Raw genomic sequence first — 18,012 nt, 5'->3', positions numbered from 1 at the left:
TGAGTCTAATTTCTTTCACTTGTAAGAACTTCAGCCACATTGATTATTCAGTTTGGGCACATCTTATCTAATAAGATCTTCAAAGATCCTATTTACAATGGGTTGATACCCACAGGAGCAGGCGTTGGGACCTGAACATGCCTTTTGAGGGGCACAGGATTCCATCTCAAACTTCTAGCATTTCCCTTTCTCTCCAATTTCCCACCTCCTACGGTCCAGGTCTGCTGCCTCCCCAAAGTGCCCATAGCTCCAGAAATCGCATACCTCAGTGAAAACTCCCATTACCTCAGGTGGTCTTTTCTTCTTCCCCTTCCTACTCAAGTTCCTTGAAAGAAGTCTAGCAAATTTTCTCCACTTCTTCACTTCCCTTTCAGTTCATGGTAAACTTGCCTTCAACCACTCCAAAAACTTGTTTTTTCTCTTCAGCCTTTATGCACTTCTGGTACAGCTAAGAAACAATGAATAGCATTATCCATTAGCAATATATGCTTATGGATGAATCTTAAAAACATTGTGCTGAGCAGAAAGAAACCAGACTAAAAATATATAGATATAGATATAGATATATAGATATAGATACAGATATAGATATAGTTTGATTCCACTTAAATGAAATTCTCAAACAGGCTAAACTAACCAGTGTCAGAGAGCAGATCAGTAGTTGCCTGGGTGTAGTGGTGGAGTAGGTGATTAACTACAGTGGATCAACAGGGAACTTTCCGGGGTGATGCAAATGTTCCATACCTTAATTGTGGTTATATAGGAGCATATGTCTGTCCAAACTCATGAAACTATGCAATTAAATAGATTCATTTTATAGAAGGCAAAATATATAAAGTTGGTTTTTCAAAACAGATTTTAAGAACAATGTCAGTATTCAACGAACAATATTTTGACAAATATTTGCTGAAAATATTTTTCTTCCTTGTTGCTTGGGTGGTTACCTAGACAAAACTGAAAGGAAAAGTAGCAACGTATTGCTAAAGGCCATTTAGATTATCTGTATTTTAAGTTGGTTATAATAGCAAAAATAATTCATGTCACAGAGAAGGACATAAAGAATCCATTGCAAGGGAAATTTTCTGTGTTGCTCAGTTTCATCTCCTAGGTTTCTATACATTTTAGAAGTAATATAAGCAGACAGACAGCAGGCCTGCACAGGAGGGATCCAAGGTTCATAAGCCGTTTGAGGGTTCAGCAGACCCTGACCCTCTCTCAAGCCTCTCTCCAGCCCAATGGCTGTGGAAAATGAGCCTCGGGTCCCCTTAGACTGTGGCCTAAGCCCTCACACACTGCTGTTCCAGGGGTGCAAGCAGTTCTTGGCAGGTGGGGCTCTAAAACCTCCCCTCTGTAACCAGCTATTTATGGTCTACAGTTTGGGGTGTGCATTTCAAAAAGTCTATCAATGTTTAGGTCCCATCCTAGATCAATTAAATCAGAGCCTCTAAAAGTAGGGCCAGAGCAATGCATTCAGTAAAAGCTCTCCAGGTGATTCTGTTGATGCCACAGGTGAGAGCTGATGAGATTGAGTATGATATTTACCAAAGCTTTTCCAGCACAAGAACATCTGGGGAGCTTGTGAAAGACATAGAAGTAGAGACTCTATTACTGGAAGTCTCATTCAGTAGGTCTGTGATGGGGCTCAAGAATCTGCCTCTTTGACAAACCCTTAAGTGATTCTGATGCAGGTGGCCCAGGTATTATGCTTTGAAACTAATACCACCTACCCCCAAATTTCTGGGCAGAGTTGGGATTTAACTAGATGCCTGGGCCAAAGAGAGGCCCCATCATTTTAGTTTAAGATGGCACATAGTCCCACTTCTTTTGTTTCCCTAAGCTCAGCTTCCTTCCTCCCACCCACCCCTTCTCCTAGAACCATCCCTACACCCAACCTCTAACTAGACCATAAAGGTGTTTTTGTCACCCCCTCCTGGCAGCAAGCAGGACTAGGGCCCTATAGCCCAGAAACCCATCTCCCAGACCTCACCCCTTCAGCCTGGCCCCTCGCTTGTGCCAGGCCCTTCGCCACAGTCCTTAGAAACACCAGTGGTTTCTGCTCCAGGTATAGGACTAGATGCTGGGGGTACAGTGATGGGCCAGACTTCATCCTCGACATGTGCCCTCCTGTCTGTGCAGACAGAGACCTGAATGTCTGAAAATTCCCCATGTAAAGCATCCGTGGCTATCAGACCACGGACCTGAGTGCACAGGTTCTGTGAAACTGCTGGGGTGAAGCCAGAGCCCCCTTCTGGAATCTCCCTTCCTCTTCAGCCAGAGCTGCTACATTTCTGCCTGTCTGGTTTCTGTGTAAGATTCTATTAGAATAAATGGATTCTGCTGCTAAAATAAAATTTAAATACAGGGGAATGGGGGAACTTTAGGTTTCCTTCCCGTTCTGGCACATTGTGGGTACAGAATGGCATAGATTGTCACTGCCTTTACTTTTATTTCATGTACTTTTAATAGTATAATTATTTAAGAATAGAAATTTGTGGTGGATATTTATTTTTAGGTCTTATTAAATTATTTTAGCACAAAGGAACTTTAAATGGCCTGTAATAACTACAATTTTTCATTTTATATGTTTAGCTTCTTAGGATCTAATAACATGGATAAAAGTTGAGTACAACTATGGGCCAGGTGCTGCAGGAGATGGGGTTATGCATGACCTCATCTAATCTGCATGCAATTCTGTGAAGATTCTTGCGATAGATACTGTTTTATCTCCATTTTAGGAAAATCAGGCTAGCAGATGAGCCAGGAGTTGAATATACAGATTGACTCCAAAGCCCTGATAAGGCCTCTGATGAGGAAATTCATTTAAGGTAAATTTTTGCTCCAGGACACACTAAGTCAAATGGGTTCTAATGTCTGTAGCAACAAAATGATTTGCAAGGGTCTCTGGCTCTAAGAGCTCCCCCCAGAACCCTGTTCTCGATCTGCTCTAGATCCAGAGACAGTTCTAGACTTGTCCTAGCAACATCAAGCTGGGACACTCTGGCTGAGTCACTCCAGCTACCTGAGCTCTTGAAATATGCATTGTTGAATAACTCCAAGGAGATAATAGTGTGTGAAAAGTTAGTGCTAAGTGCTGGGGTGACCAAAACCCTCAAGAATTTTAATGTCTGCAGATCAGAAAACCCAAACCCCAAACCACCTAAGTCCAGACAGGTAGCAAGGATAAGTTAGCAAGCAGGTAGTGAGAAAATAAGAAGCTGTGGGAGCATCACTGAGCAACTCTGGCCAACTGTTCCAGTATGGGAATGGAGGCCCAATGAGTCCAAATCAAGAAAAATTGAAGCTCCAGCATTTTAGATGAGCTCTCCAGATCTTTAAGTGGTAACAACTAATTAGAACTATTTTTATTTACTTTTTTTAAAAATTCATTTTTAAATGTACAGGCCTAATGAATTCTTTCCAGGAGTTCAATTTGCTTGGGAGCCCTCAGTTTGCTGCCTGCTTTATGTAGAATCTGTGGTGGACAGGACATTACAACCTGGTAGCACATCAACAGTATCTGTGTGTATGGTGTGATTTTGAAAGTTTCCCCTTAACCTGAAAGCCCAGAACATCTGAGCATATAGAGTGAAGTGTGTGTGCAGAGGGGGGATGGTACGGGCTTTGGAGGAGGCAGATGTTCAGTGGTCATTTGATGGAGTTGATGTCAGCTTCACACCGTCCGGCTCCAGATTCCATCGTCATTGCTGGTTGCAGGGGCTCCAGGCCCCAGGAGACACAAGAGCTCCTCTGTTCCTTTGTCGTAGGCTTCACTGGACACAACCGGTGTCATCACCAGTTGGCATTTAGATTGTTGACCCCGTCACTGCCAGGCCCGAGCCATAAGCAGCTGTTGTGATTGTATATGTTTGCCCCCAACAGTAGAGCCTTCAGAAACCCAGGCCACACACCACCTCTACTCTGGGAAACGAGGAAAGTACCGGAGGACCCACAGCACATGCTCAGGGAATTTTATCTTAATTAATCTTTGAAAAGCACTGGCAAGTAGACAGGAGTCAAATAGGATGTTTGGCCACATTCAGCATCTGCTGGTTTTAGTTTTATGGCCTAATGATTGAAGAGAAAGACTTTTCATTAGGGTTGGCACGGCTGTTTATGTCTAAATTCCACTTTTAATATACGATGTCTATTGTGGTTTCTTCTTATTTGGAACTCACTCTTCCCCTGACAGTTGTAGCAGCCTTTGTATGTAACCCTACCCAGGCATCTTAATCAGGGATCACTAGGTGTGGTTTTCTTCCTTTGGTGTCACTGGTGTAAGATGTTAGAGAGTTATGAGTGTTTCTCAGACATAGCCTTTATTTTGATTTCTGTTGCTGCTGCAAGAGTACTTGGCATTTTGAGTCAATAGAGGTTATTTTAAATAGTGGAATTCTGGTAAACATTTTTATTTCCAATTTTGACAGCAAAACAGACGGAAATGAATTAGTTGGACATGGATGTTTTCTTGAAACACACAACACACACACTAATGCTCATTTATTTCTGATGAAGTTTCAAATATTTCAAAACTCCCTCTGAGGATTTTTTTTTCATTTTGCTAATGAAATTATACATAAAAATCTTCTCCTTTGAAGCTTTTGAAATTTTTTCCCAAAGTGGATGCCTGTGGTTTTTTTTCATATATGGGCCAGGTCTTAAGAATGTGCAATTGAGGTCATAAAGGGGAAAAATTAGTATGTGAGGGAAAAGCATAACCTCTTTTATTTCTCTTAAACTGATGCAGTGCTGCCTCCAACGTGCAAAGCATTTCCCTCTTATATTGGGAGCAAAACACAGTGTAAAAACAATAGCACATAATGACCTCTAGTGCTCAAAAGTCTAAGATCCCAGCCTCCTAATAAAATATCAGAAGGACAAGCAAGGGAGGAGCTTTAACAGGTAAAAATTACTTTAGCTCTATTAAAGCACATTCCTTTTAGGTAAAATCCATATTGTCCTCATGGCTCAAGAAAAGGACTTGCCTCCATACCCTAAAAGCCATAGCAGTTAAGTCCTAGGGGACTGCAGGCACCTATAGAGTTTACTCCATTTCCTACTGATATAACATCATTGGTATCCCAAGAAATAGTGGACTTTTTCATTGCTAGGTCAATTCTGGAAAGGCACTGTGGGGACTCATTTATCACGTGGCCTGGAGAACTTTCAGGTCACACTGGTCATGGAACTAGGATAGCGTGAGGTTGGCAAACGTTTTCTGTAAAAGACCAGAAGGGAATATTTGTGACTGTGGGCCACAGGGTTTGTCACAAGTGCTCAACTCTGCCTCTGTAGTGTGGAAGCAGCTACTGGTAGTATGTAAACGAATGGACCTGCCTGTGCTCCAGTAAAACTTCATGGACACTGAACTTTGAATTTCATACAATATTCGTACATCATGAAATGTTATTCTTTTTAAAAAAATTTTTTCAACGGTTAAAAATATAAAAACTATTCCTACAAAACAGACTGGATTTGGCACACGAGCTGTAGTTTGCTCTTCCTTGGGGAAGAGGAAAAATGGGACTCCAAGGCCCAGTGACAGTCCTGGGTTCAAATACCCACTATACCAAGTATCAGCTGTGTAACCTTGCACAAATCAATAACTTCTCTGAGTTTCATTGCTTATTTCTCTGTAGGATAAGCATAATGGCCACCTCACAGTGGTGAGAGGCAGTGACAAAGTGGGGTTCAACGTCATTGTCTACAAATGTTGTTCTGCTCTGAGGAGGCTAAATTTCCTTTTATGGAAGCTTGAGAACAGGTTTCAATCAAACATCTAGCAATAGATCTTATTTTATTAAACTGAAAATTTCAGTTGGTTTCTTGTCTGTTTACTTCGTTCCTGCAAAAGGAGTGAGATTGCTGAGAAATGACAAACTTCCTAAATTAGAGACTGGCCAAAGAAGAAAAATCTCCTTATGTTTTCATCAGACATACAATAGAGGTCTTATTAAATGATGGCAAGCTCTGTCTTGTGGCGAATTCAGCTAGGCTGAACAGCTTCTATGCAATTCTTTGTTTTCCTGGGAGAGGTAAATTCTTCTTTCAGGGACCAGTGCCCTGAAACTTCAGGGCAGAACCAAAATGACAAATGATATTTTTTTCAATATTATATGAATGTCAATCAAGTGGGACCCATTAACTGCTCTCAGAATAAATAAAACTTTGTGCCTGCAATCCAACCTAGGGTAACCCTCTTAGTTTCACAAGACAGTATCTTACCTTCCCACATCCAATTTTTTAAAAAGACCAAATGACAGAGCAAATGGAGGAATTCCTTATCACCCCCTCTCACCCCCAGCCTTCAAGGCCATGGGCAACTTGACAGGTGAGCACTGGGCCATGTTTAAATCTGTTTCATCTCTAAGGGGGGGGGCATTCAGTCAACCCTCAGTGAATCCCAAACCAAGGGGCATGAGCAGCATCTGTCAGAAGACAATGCAGCTGTGCTGACAAATGCAGGGTGTGTGAGGGAGGGAGCTAGGTCAGGCCATGGAGGAGATGGGCAGGCAGGGAAGGGAAGCAGGGGTGAGGGGCAGCTGACAGCCATGGAGGGCAGCGACTGCTGCCACGGTGGTTAACAGGTCACATCACTTTGAGCTGCAGTCAGGTTGGATCCACTGCACTGTGATAACAGTGCACCAGCAGACAGAGGAGGGTGGGAAGGCATGGTGGGTGGATCTGCAGAGCAAGTCAGGATGCTAAAAAGCCCACAGTTGCAGAATTGGAGGCCTGTGGGGCTCTGGTGAGGGATCTTGATTCACGTTCTTCGTGATGCATTGTGAGGCAGTCCGCCAAGGGTCCCTTGAGAACTTCAAAATGTGCAGATCTGCCTTTATGGGACAATGTAAACCAAGAGGCAGGCTGAGTGTGTTTACATAAAGTGATTTGTTTCTAATGCTTGTAGGGTTTGGAGAAACGAATAGTTTGATTTCTGTATCAGTATGATTAAATATTCGTTGTGGGTGGCAGGCCGTGCGTTTATCTCTCCATACATGCATGTTCATGTACATGGGGCATACGTATATGTGCACACGCTCACACCACACACACACCTCTGTTGTGGAATACCCTGCGCGTCAGTAATGTGTGCTGCTCTTTAGGAATAGAGTTAATCAAATAAATATTGTTCTTTGTAGTATAGAGAAGTCAGACCTGCCATGTTTCTATTTTTGCTTCATTTGGCCTATTTGCTACCTACATTCCTAAAAGGAAACAGAAAGAACAATTTTAATACCCTTGAGCTGGTTGGGTCCTGTGCATACTTAGAATCAGGAGAGGTTTTTTTTTAATTGTTGGCTTAAAAAAAAAATGTTGTTTTTAATTTAATTGTTGGCTACGCCGCCTGTCTTACAATAATTCTGACTCTGGGATGCTAGTAAGGAAAGACAGCAGCCCCAGTTGTGGACCTCCTATGGGCCCTGTGATTGGCTCCAAGGGCCAATCCCTGATCCTGCTCAGGCCTCCCCTCTCTCATGGGCAATATTGATTCAAACAGGCTCAACTGCAATCACATGCCGATACGAATGAAGATATATTCTGCACATGCCTTAAGATGTAGCAGACTGGTTAGGAGGGCAGGTTTTCAAATTTCTATTTTGGCTACCTTAATTACTATCTAGGTGACTTGGCCAGGGTACTTAGCCTTTCTAGCCTCAGTTCCTTCATGTGTAAAATGAAGATAATATCACTTGCCTCCTAAGGTAGTTGTAATGACTGAATGAAATAATGAATGTGAAGCATTGAATGCAGTGTCGGGCACTTAAAAAATATTCAGGCAGCAGTAGATAGTACTCTAATAGGAACTCAATACAGTTTGTTGATTAACATGGGCTCCTTTACCACTGCCCCATCTCACCCACTCTGCTTTTGTGATTTGGCACTACTTTATTCATTCATTCTCCAAGCTATTTATACATCTAAAGCCTTATTCCACAACTAATTTAAGGTGATTGGTGTCAGTTTCTTAATGATATTCTTTCTCCCAGTTTCTGTTAAATAGATACATTTTTTTTTAATTAAAAAAAAATGCTTAGGCCCTATATTAGTTTCTCATCTGCTAAAATAAATACCATACAATGGATGGCTTAACAACAGGAATTTATTGGCTCACAGTTTCAGAGGCTAGAAGGCTTGCTTTCTCCCAGGGTCAGAATCTCCTGGCTGGCTCTAGTCCTGGCATTACACGGTAATGCACATGGCAGTGTCTTTTCCTTTCTCTTCTGGATTCCCTTGACTTCTGTCTTCTGGCTGCTCCCCGTGGCGTCTCTCTCCATCTGACTTTCACTCGGTTTATAAAGGACTCCAATAATCCAGATTAAAGCCCGGCTGATTTAGTTGAGCTCCCCTTAACTGAAGTAATATCTTGAGGTGTTCATATGTGCAATAGGCCACATAACCAGAACATGGACCAAGACCAAGAACGTGTCCACACTGGGTGCACAGTTCAGTCCACCACAGGCTCCAAACCTGATCCTCACCTGAGGAACCAGCTCTTTACTCCCTGGTCAGCTGGCCCTAGTCTGCCCAGCAGCCCACAAGCCTGACTACAATGAGTATCTGAGTTCTGAGCCTGGGATGGAGCGGGGTGGAGAGGGTATGAGAGATGAAGATCTCCCAGGAGCCTCACCGTGTTTCCTGACTCTCTCTGCCTCTTCCCTGGGATTCCAACTACTAGCTCAGAATCCAGTTGTCCTGAGGAGAGAGCTGAATGCTTCTGGAGGAGAAAACGCCACGTGGGCCTGTTAGAGATGAAGGCACTGACCACTAAGAACTCCTTAGAAAGTTGTGTCCTAGGAGCACCCCCACCCCCGTGGTGTTATCAGCCTGCCCTGGTAGTTGGGGTGGGAGGGGCTCTTCCCCTGGAATTGTTGAGGCATTTGGAAAGAGGCCAATGCTGTTTCCCGTGGTACATGCTGCTATTTGATTTCTAGAAGCACAGCTGTGGTCCTTGCCTCTAGTGAGCTTCTACAGTTCCAGCTTTTCCTCAGGGAAAAGTTGTTGTTTGGGATGTTTTGTGTATATATGTTTGTTTTTCTTTACTTTTTATCTCTTCTTTTTTCTGGGGGTTTCCCTACAGCAAGCCATCTAACATTTTTCCTGGACTTTCCCTTGAAGTGTGACACCCTGTTCAAAGGAGAATCGCACCCCTGTCTGAGGGATAGCTAGCTGTCAGGCCAAATTCTAAGCAATCGACTCTGGGCCCTTCCTAGGTTCCTCTGTCTCTGTGCCCTCTTCTGTGTCCTCACACGCTGAGTCCTGTCCTTTTTTCTGGTTGCTCTGTCTGCTGTCTAGGGCCTGTAAACTTCACAGACACCCAAGCAGGCCATGAAAAGGTGAACGGGAGTGTCCTGGGCAGACAAAGAGAAGGCAGCTAGCTGTCCATGCAGAAGAGCAGGGGCACCAAGATACAGGAGCGTACAGAAGCTGACATGTGCAAGGAGTGTGCAAGGTGGGCAGCTCGGAGCAGGGTGGAGCCTGGCAACCTTGCAGGTCACCTTGAGTTGCTGGGGCAATATCTGGTAGGAGCTGGAGATGGGTGGGAACTTGTTTTAGGCCTCATTGGATCTTCAGCAGTACCCTTTCCAGCCGTGCTTGTTGATGACACCAGCAGGGATTAGGGTAGCAGTTCTCACCCTTTGCTTCATATTGGGATCCCTTGGCTATTACCACTCTCACCACAAGATAGGGTGAGGGAAAAAAAAAACAAAACCAGAAAACCAAAAACCTATGTTTTGGGGTTGTACTGAGTAGGGAAAAAAATTCTGAGTCCTTCAGACTGGATGGTTTAGAGAGAACATTTTCTTTTGATTCTCATAATCAAAATCTTTAACATAATAATACTTCCTCTTCTGATTCTACTGCCCCCAAAACCACACCTGGAATTCTCTTGAGGATACTAGTGTCATCATACTTCTCATAGTGTCATGGCGTTAGAAGAATCTCATTGATTCTTGGCCCCTGTGTCCGTCAAAAATTATTTCAAACTAACCAACATGATTTGGCTGAGTTTCACGGCACCCCTTGCTGATGCCTCTTCTCTAGGAAAACTGCCTGTTCCAAAGGGACTTTGCTTTTGCCCCCAGTGAGTTAGGCCACAAGATGAGGAAATAACAAAGTATCTGCTTGCCAGCCAGTGTAGAAACATTCATGGCCTGAGGGAAATGGGTGTTGGGGTGGGGGCTGAGGTTCTGGGGAAATCTTGGGGCAGACCTCACCAGCACAACTGTTTGGAGTGGAGGAGGGAAGTGGGGGAGACCCAAGAGAGAAATGGAATTTTCAAGATGATCAGCATTTTCAATAACACACTTTTGGAGGAGGAAAAAAAATAGCTAATAACAAAAGAAACAAATGGATGATATGGATACAATCTGGAGGTCTTTAAGTCTCTAGGAATTTGTGGGATGAAACAGGCTGCAAGAAGTCATCTTTCTGACCTGGCCCGCTGCCCCCACAGCCTCACCTTGTTATCAGGAATGAAATTCCTGCAATTCTAGGGCTTGGGGGTTAATCCCACACCATCCAGAAAGGTGTCCCTGTACTTCAGGCTGCAGTTTAGGCCTGCTTTGCTGGCGTCCCTAGATGAGTGAAGACTAAGGGCGGAGAGGCCAGGCCGATCTCCAGCACAGGGTGGGGTGCAGGGAAGGAGCCCGCCGGGGGGACTGAGGCTGTGCTGCTGATTGGTGGGAAAGGAAGCACTTTATAAAAAGAGCAGTGCCCTTTGACTTGCCTTCTCTGGTGGGCTCAGTTTTTCTTTCATCCCTTTTCAGCAACTATCATCTTAAATCTTGCTTTTAAAATGTGTTGACAAGGCTCCATTATTAAAGATGCTCAGGGAGATGAGTTTCTCCTGCTTTCTATTTCGTTTCCATCACCTCAACCGTGTGTGTGTGTGTGTGTGTGTGTGTGTGTGTGTGAGCATATGTATGCGTAAGCAATGTTAGTTCAGAGGCAATTTACTTCTCTCTTAGGGCCAAATCTAATATTAGATTGTGTATTTTTCCCTAGCCCTTCTTAAGCCATTGGATTCTTAATGGTAGTTAATGGAGGGAGAGATCCATTTATATCAGGATCATATTCTCTAAGTTTTGTGCACAAAATGTTCTTCTCAATCTCCTTACCGTATTGCTGAGCTTTCTACACCCACCTTCCCTTTATTTCTTTGTGCTCCCTTTCTTCCTTAACCATTTCTGTATATCCAGTATTTCTTATTTTCTCCCTTTTGGGAATTAAAAGAAGAAATGGGCTTTTGAAATTGTAGCTCCTCTGTTTCTTTTGTATTTTAAAACATAAGAAAAACAAAAAGGTCTCACTCCTTTATTTTTAATTCCTCCCCCAGTGGTATAGTGGAAATAGCATGTTTTTGTTTGCTTGTTTTGGGTGGATTTTGGGGGTTTTATTTTGTTCGTTTGTTTGTTTTTAGTTTAGTTTTTTTTTTTTTTTTTTTTTTTTTAAGTACCATGGCTGGGGATTGAGCCCAGAACCCTGTATGTGGGAAGCCAGCACCTAACCACTGAGCCACATCAGCTCCCCTGAGTTGGTTGTTTCATTTGTTGGCTTTTTGTTTTTTAGGAGGTACCCATGTGGGAAGCGGGCACTCAATTGCTTGAACCACGTCTGCTCCCCGCTTGTTTTTGAGTCAACCAAACCTGAGTTCAAATCCATAATTATTCATTCACTAACAAGCTATGTGAACTTGGGCAAGTTACTTCAATTCTCCAAGTATCCATTCCTCATCTGTAAGTTAGGAAAAATAATGTCTACTTCTCAGAGTTATGAGAAAGAAGTACACAAAATAAATAAAGTTCCTTTGCCATAGCAGAGACTCCTTTCTCCTCACCTCTCACTTTACTTGAGTCTTAGACCTAATCATTGTTCTTCTTCATTGGATTTCATTCTAATTAACAAATATTTTTCCCTCCCTGCCCTGCTGTTTTTTACTGTGTCCATTTGCTATGTGATCTTATATATCTATTTCTCTTTTTGTTGTCTCTTCTTGTTTTTCTCCTCTAGGATTCACTGTGATTTGATCCTGGGGACCTCTGATGTGGAGAGAGGTTTCCTGCCACTTGCACCACCTCAGTTCCTGGTTTCTGCTGTCCTTCACCTTGACTCTCCACTTTGTCTCTCTTTAGATGTGTCATCATCTTGCTGTGCGACTCACTTGTGTGGGAACTGGCTCACCAGTGGGCACTTGGCTTGCTACGCAGGCGCTCAGCTCACCACGTGGGTACTGGCTTACTGCACAAGCACGCTTTTTCTTTTTCTTTTTTACCAGGCGGCCCAAGGGATTGAACCCAGGTCCTCCCATATGGTAGGCAGAGGCCCTATCTCTTGAGCCACATTTGCTTCCCAAAAAATATTTTTTATGCACCTAGTATGTGCCAGATCATGTGTGCTGGGACCCAAATAAAACAAGAGATGTTTCATCTTCTCCAAGGAACCAAGAAAGCAAAGCACCATCACAGGGCAATGTGAAAGGTGCTGCAGGCGTTGGGGAAGCCAGGAGAGGAGTGCCTAAGGCATCCCAGGAAACACCGGGAGGCAGAAGGGGGCATCCCTGAGCTAGAGCTGTGGATGTGTTGGATTTGGGAGAAGGGTGTTCTGGGCAGAGGGAGAAAATCAAAGCTTGTCTGGGAATTGCTGTGTGTTCAACAGGAGGGTGTCAGGGAGTGACAGGTATGAGAAAGAGTTGGAGAAGAGGCTGGATCATAGAGAACAGTGTGTGCTGGGGTTGAGGACCTTGGGGAACCCATAAAGGTGTTTAGGCGACCCGGTACCACAAGGCAGAAGGAGTTTTGCCTCAAGTGTACCAGGCCACTCTCAGAAATCCTCGTTTACACAAATTGCCTCTTTCAAATCAATGTGAAGCTCAGAGTCCACAGTCCAGGAGGTGAGGGTGTGACCACTTGGTAAAGTCACTTCACCTCCCACAGACTGAGTTTTCACACCACTGGCAGGAAAGTGTTCGGCTTGATGATAACCAGGTTTCCTCCCAGAGTTAGCAGTAGCCTCTGGTTCTGCAATTGTGTCACTGTATTCTTTTAGGACTTACGTTTTGATTTCTAAAGTTATTTAAAATTGCCTAGCATGATGTCTGATACCCAGTACGTGCCAACATTATTTTATTCCTCTATGTTTGGAAAAATTAGATTAATAAACTGTGAAATGGTGCCCTATAGTAAGCTGTGAGTCAGAAATTATTTGTGTGACCTTGGATAAATCATTTCACTTCCTTGGATCTCTTACTCCCCATTCCTTACCAGTTCTAAAGTCTAGAAGCTGAGAGATAAGAGTATAATTTGACTCAGAGTTATTGAAAGTTTGTTTTATACATGTTAAAACCTTCTTGTAATGGTTAGTATTTTCATTTAAAAATGTTTAGGCCAAAACAGCAGAGATAAGGTATCTTATGCAAAAGATGTGTTTATTTCACCTACTACCACCAAGTACCCCCCACAAAAACACGGCAAAGGTAATTTCAACTTCACTTCAAAACTAAATACAATTTCAATTTGGAGTCTTCATCTACTTCCCTTTTAGTTTTTACAATTACTGGAGGTTTTTTTCTTGTCAGAAAAAAATTATATGCATATTAAAAATATCTAAAAATGAAGAAAATACGCAAAGGGACAAAAAAAAAATCAGAAATAGAAAATATACATAATTTCACCCACCCAGAGATAAACTCACAATATTGGGCCCCTCTTTTATTTATATTTTTTCCAAATAATTGGATCAAACCACATATACTATTATGCAAATTGAACAAAATATCCCTCAACATACATTAATTTATACAACAAACTTTTAAAGGCCCTTTTGGAGTTGGCAAAGGCTGAAATGATGAATTCCAATGCTGGTAGAAGTGATGTACTGCAAGTGTTGTGCAAAGTGACGGGAACCCAAGAAGGAGCGAATAGCACTTTCTGGAAGCTGAAAGTTTGGTTGTGAAGAATGTCAAAATTTGTCTGGCGATGAAAGAGCAGAAATCACATACCAGACAGAAGAAACATCTTGTGAGAGAAACTACTGGAAACCTCGATAGAGCGTGGCCTGTGGGAAACCTGGAGATAACCTAGTTTGCCTGGAGGGTGCGGTGAGTGGGTGGGACTTCAGCCAGCTGAAGGGAGGACCCTGGGACTGGGTCAGGAAAGTCCTGGTTTGTCAGCCTGTGGAGTGGGGAATTTGTTCTGTAGACAGTGGAGAGCCAAACAGCTTTACAGAATCAATTGCTGCCTTGTATTAAGGTAAATGATACTGAGCAACCTCAGTCAAAACCCTGCTTTTGGCTTTTTTAAGAATACATTTTAAAAACTGCTGGTGTTTGAAAACATGTTCATGTAAATACCAAGTACAGTCTTTATGAACATTTCTCAGAAAATTTTCATTATCTTTGCAGAAGCCTGTGTAAGTATCTCTTGGAGTTCAGCAGTGGCCTGCCTTTGTGCCTGTAGCAGGCAGATAATGTCTGCAATGGCAAATTCATCCTTAAGAGCGCCTGGCTAGAGGTTGTTCAGGTCCCTTTCCTTGACAGAAGGAAATGTGTTTGGTCCTGCTAGGTGCCAGGGCTATAAAGAGGAGGAAGGCTGTGGAACCCAATATTCCCATTTTCCCAAAACCAGGTTTTTTCTTAACCAGCTCATTGGCTCCACTCAGTGGGTAAATTTCAGAATACATCTGTGAAGGCCTGAGCAGGGAAAATCCAATTGAAACGTCCTTCCTAAAGTTTCTGACCTGTTATTTCAACCATTCTCTCCCTAAGGAAATCGTAAGAAATATATCAGTTAATAGTTTTTTTTTCCTGCATTTTTAGGGAATGTGTGGTGGGACTAAGCCAGACTAACCCAAATGCCTTGGTTAAGTCCCGTAACCTCTTGAAACTTTCCTCCTCTGCTTTCAAAAAAAACCTCTTCTATGTTTCTATTATCCATGGTATTTCAGTGGCATAATTATTTTATTACTTACCTATTGCACTTGCCATAACATAATTCAAATTGTCATCAGTATGGATAAAGAAAAAGTTATCTCTTTGGCATTTTGAAAAATCTGGAATGGCTGCAACTATCTGTAATTAATATATAGGTGAAGCTCATCTGGATGTATATTCATAGAATATCTCAGATAAACCAGAGGCTTTAAGCCACAATTGTGTGGTTCAGTGGAAAAAGCCTGACCTTTGCAATCAGACAGACCTGAGTTTAAATCCCACCCCTGCCCTTTCTACTTCTGGACTATAACAGGTCACTGTCCTTTCCTGAGCCTGTTTGTTCATCTCTAAAATGGGGATGGCAAATCATGAGCTATTATAGAGAGAACAGCAGAAACAGAACTGACAAATAGCAGACTTTTGTTTAGTGGAGCAATGGTTTTTATTTAGGTTCCAAAGCTTACCTATTTTTCTAAACAAATCACTTCTGCCCTGAGACTCAGATTCCTCTTCTGTCAAAGGAGAATGGTAATTCCTTCTCTTAGAGTAATACTGATGCAAGGATATAACCACTCCAAAATAGGTGCTTAATAAATGCTAGTTCCTTTCCTTCTGGGTGCTGACCCATTGCAAATAATTAGAGAATCCATTGCAAAGCCAAAATTGTGTGCAGCTCATGAAATTTCTAAGCTTCTCTCCCCTCCTTCTCTCTCTTCTTCCTCTCTTTCTACCCCCCAATCCCCTTTCTCTCCCCTCCACCCCACCTCTCTTATACACACTTGTAGCATCCCTACTTTATTTTTCCCATCACTGTCATCAAAAGTTAACCCAAAACACAAAAACCTACGGGAGCTTTAAAAAAGAGCAACAGATTTATTTTAGCCTTTTAGTAATTTATTTCAGTTCCCCACACCAGGCATACAGGTCCTTATTGTACAGTTGTTCATTCATCTGCCCCTGTCCCCACCCCAGTCCTGCCATAGCCCTCTGCTTCAACCACAGCAGCACCAGATCCCTGGCTGGCCAGGCTCCACCTCGGCCACTCTTCCCTTCTGCTGTCACCCCTGTCCTCCCCCACCCCCAGCTCTCCCCAGCCCTCCTCTCAGAATCCTTTTTCTAAATTTACAAGTCCATCTCAGAGGGTGCATTAGCAGACCATCCTCTAAAGCCTCTTCCCCTCAGCCTGCTGCTATCTTTGTGCTTCGAAAGCACATCATTCTTTATTAGGAAAAGGAATTAATGTGTATTGAGTCCCTAGTCCATTCATATGTTAATACTTTTAACCTTCCCAATAACCTTCTTAGGTAGGTATCAGTCTCCATTTTGTAGATGAGGAGATGGGGGAGAGGGGGCTCATTGATTGCTTGATTAAACAAACATTTACTTAATGTAACATTTTTTGTGATTTATGTATCTTTTAAAAAAGACAATTTAATAAAAAATAAATTAATTAAAAACAAAACAAAACAAAAAAACGTTTATTGGACGTCGAGTGCTAGGCATTGGGAAAAGAACAGCAAGCAGAGCAGACACAGTCCCTTCCCTGTGGATCCTGAAGAATCTTAACATGGGATCAACCCAGGAGGAAGGAATGAAGCAATAGACTACTCCAATTGAAAAGAGGTTGCTAGGAAAGGGCGGAAGTGGGGGGGTTATGTTCTCATCTCGAGTCACGGAAGTCCTAGCTAAGAAAAGCATGGTTCAGCCAAGACCTGAAGCCTCAGGGAACTCACACAAGTAGTGAGAGACAGAAGTGGGTTCTAAATGCAAGTTAGCTTGATTGCCATGCCTCATGGCCTCCCCTCTTGCTTTTTAGCTTGTGGTCTTCAGCTCTTCCTCCCCAGTAGATTGTAAGTGCCTTAAGTATAGCAACCTCATCACTAGTTACAGAGTACTGGTAATAAGCATAATAATGCTTAATTTTTAAATATATTTATTTTAATGTAACTGTCTGTATTTAATAATGCTATATGGATACAAAAGTGCCTAGATTCTGCCCATGCATATCCTGTTGTTTCTTTAACAAATGTGTATGGTTTTGTAATGGCAAGATTCTCCAAGCCCCTGGGCATTCCTGTGAGCAAGATCTTTTTACTCAGGTGTTTCCTCTTTTATAGTTGGAGTGATCTCAGCATGCAAAAGATATAGCAACTGGCATCACCTCTGCAGCAGGTGGAACTTGGAATCAGCTCATTCAGCTCATTAAAATGACATTAAACTTGTCCCCCCAAGATGCTGAATGGCACAGGGCTCATGACCAGCTTGCTACCCAGACCAGGCACTGTGCTAGGGGTGGGGTAAACAACAATAAAAGCACATGGAGCAATTCAGTGAGTGGTTTGTTTTTTCCTTCCACTTAGTAGCTCGCAGTCTAGTAGGGCCAACAGACATGCCCATGGCCCATGGCCCATTGTCACACACAGGAACACAGTAGTGCATTATCTGCAAGGCTTGATGTGTGCACAAGTGGAAGGGAGTGTCAGAACGGTCTCCCAGGCAGATGGAAATTATCGTGCCTGAATTGGAAAAAGGAATGAGAAGTAGCCAAGTAAAAAGGGGCAGGATTGGTAGAAGCAGGCCACAGGCAGGGTCTCAGCCAGTGCAGAGCCCCAGAAATGAGAGAGAGGATGGCACGGTAGGGATCTGCAAATGCCCACAAGAACCAGGCAGATGGGTAAAAGGCCAGGTGATTGCATGTGAGACCCAGTAACATATCCTTCATTTCCATTAAGGAATAGCCTCTCCCCCACTTTTCTTGACTTGTACCCACTTAAGCTATTCTTCATTTTCCCACCTTTGATTGCCACTTAGGTAAAGAGAAATCGTTCTCTAAGAAAAATAGCAGTCCAAACCTAGTGATAATTCACTAAGTGATACTTGACTGATGTTGGGAAGGTAACAGGTGTGGTGGGAACTGGGGCAATATGGAAAGCATGTTCTCCATCTGAAAGAGACATAGCCATTCTTCAACTCCAGCTGCCCAGTGGCTCCAGATCTTGCAATATTTCAGTAAAAGTCAGCAATCGGAATTTCTGGCAAAATAACAGTGATGAATTAAACCATGTTCATCACAAAGACATGTT

At 42.8% G+C, this 18,012-nt stretch overlaps 1 protein-coding gene across 3 annotated transcripts in view; it reads left to right on the top strand.

The window, feature by feature from the left end:
* Window positions 1-18,012, top strand: part of MOB3B (MOB kinase activator 3B) — a 278,921-nt gene that overhangs the window by 192,279 nt on the left and 68,630 nt on the right. The gene's annotated exons all lie outside the window — the stretch shown is intronic.

Source organism: Dasypus novemcinctus, chromosome 8 (assembly GCF_030445035.2).
Source record: "Dasypus novemcinctus isolate mDasNov1 chromosome 8, mDasNov1.1.hap2, whole genome shotgun sequence".
NCBI classification, from domain to species: Eukaryota; Metazoa; Chordata; class Mammalia; order Cingulata; family Dasypodidae; genus Dasypus; species Dasypus novemcinctus.
Note: the sequence above shows the minus strand (reverse complement) of the source record. Positions and strands in the feature narration are given on the sequence as shown.